The sequence below is a fragment of the Orycteropus afer genome, unplaced genomic scaffold, assembly GCF_000298275.1.
Source record: "Orycteropus afer afer isolate SDZICR_OR568_19922 unplaced genomic scaffold, OryAfe1.0 scaffold00021, whole genome shotgun sequence".
Taxonomy (NCBI): Eukaryota; Metazoa; Chordata; class Mammalia; order Tubulidentata; family Orycteropodidae; genus Orycteropus; species Orycteropus afer.
The window spans coordinates 9,158,717-9,160,000 of NW_006921608.1; positions in this window are offsets into that span (position 1 = coordinate 9,158,717).

The window sequence follows — 1,284 nt, forward strand, 5'->3', positions numbered from 1 at the left end:
AGAATGCTGAAAGTACCATGGACTGCTAAAAGAACTAACAAATCTGTCCTGGACAAAGTGCAGCTGGAATGCTCCCTGGAAGTAAAAATAGCCAGACTTCACCTCACCTCCCTTGGTCATATTGTAAGAAGAGACCATTCCCTAGAGAAGGATATCCTGCTTGGCAAATTGGAGGGTCAACGAAAAAGGGGAAGGCCCTCAATAAGATGGATTGACACAGTGGCTGCAATGATGGACTCAGGTATAGCAAGAATCGTGGGGCTGGCACAGGACCAGGCAGTGTTTCGTTCTGCTGTACATGAGGTCGGTATGAGTCGGAGACGATTTGACGGCACCTAACAACAACAACCTTTATTGGAGCAGACTGCCATGTATTTCTCCCACAGAGTGTCTGGTGGGTTCGAACTGCCAAACTTTGAATTAGCCATCAAGCGCTTTAACCATTTCATCACCAGGGTACCTTTCAGCTCTTTAATCTTCTGTGCCCACCCTAAGTGATATACTTAAATACACATGTTTACTTGAGTCTTTCCTGGTTTTGAGGGCCAGGGAGAATTCAGATGTTTTAGATAGAGGACAAAGATGGGTCTGCCCTGAGTCTGCACAGGTGTCAACCTCCTTGTCACACACCCTTGAGACTGAGTGTTTTCCCTTCCCAGAGAACAGCATGGGAGCCAGGGAAGGAGCCCTGGAGGCACAGTGGTTAAGCCCTCAGCTGCTGACTGAGAGGTCGGAGATTTGAACCCACCAGCCGCTCTGTGGGAGATAGATGTGGCAAACTGTGTCCATAAAAATTGCAGCCTTAGATATCCTATGGGGCAGTTCTACCCTGTCCTACAGGGTTACTGTGAATCAGAATCAACTTGACATTGCACAACAGAGAACAGCCTTACCTATTTGATGCCGGGTCCTGGATGATTTATCAGTGCAAAATGAGAAATGTGTCAACTCCAAATCCATTGTCATACAACTGCTCAGATGGGACTCCTTTACACCTCAAATCATCTGCCTTGTTAGTTACCCATTTGGGAAAAGCTACAGCCTTGAAAGCCTTAGGGAACAGTTCTACTCTGCACACATGGAGTCACCATGAGTCAGAATCAATTCCACAGCAACTGACGACAACCATCCTCCAGAGAGCTTGCAAAAAAAAAAAAATCTGTCAAGTTTAAAGAGACAAGACAATGCCTCTAAAAGCCTATAACCAACTAAACAAGTGTTTTCTTCCTCTGTGTTATCCTCAGTCTGGGCCGAAACTTATGAGAACTTCTTGAAGGTGTTTAT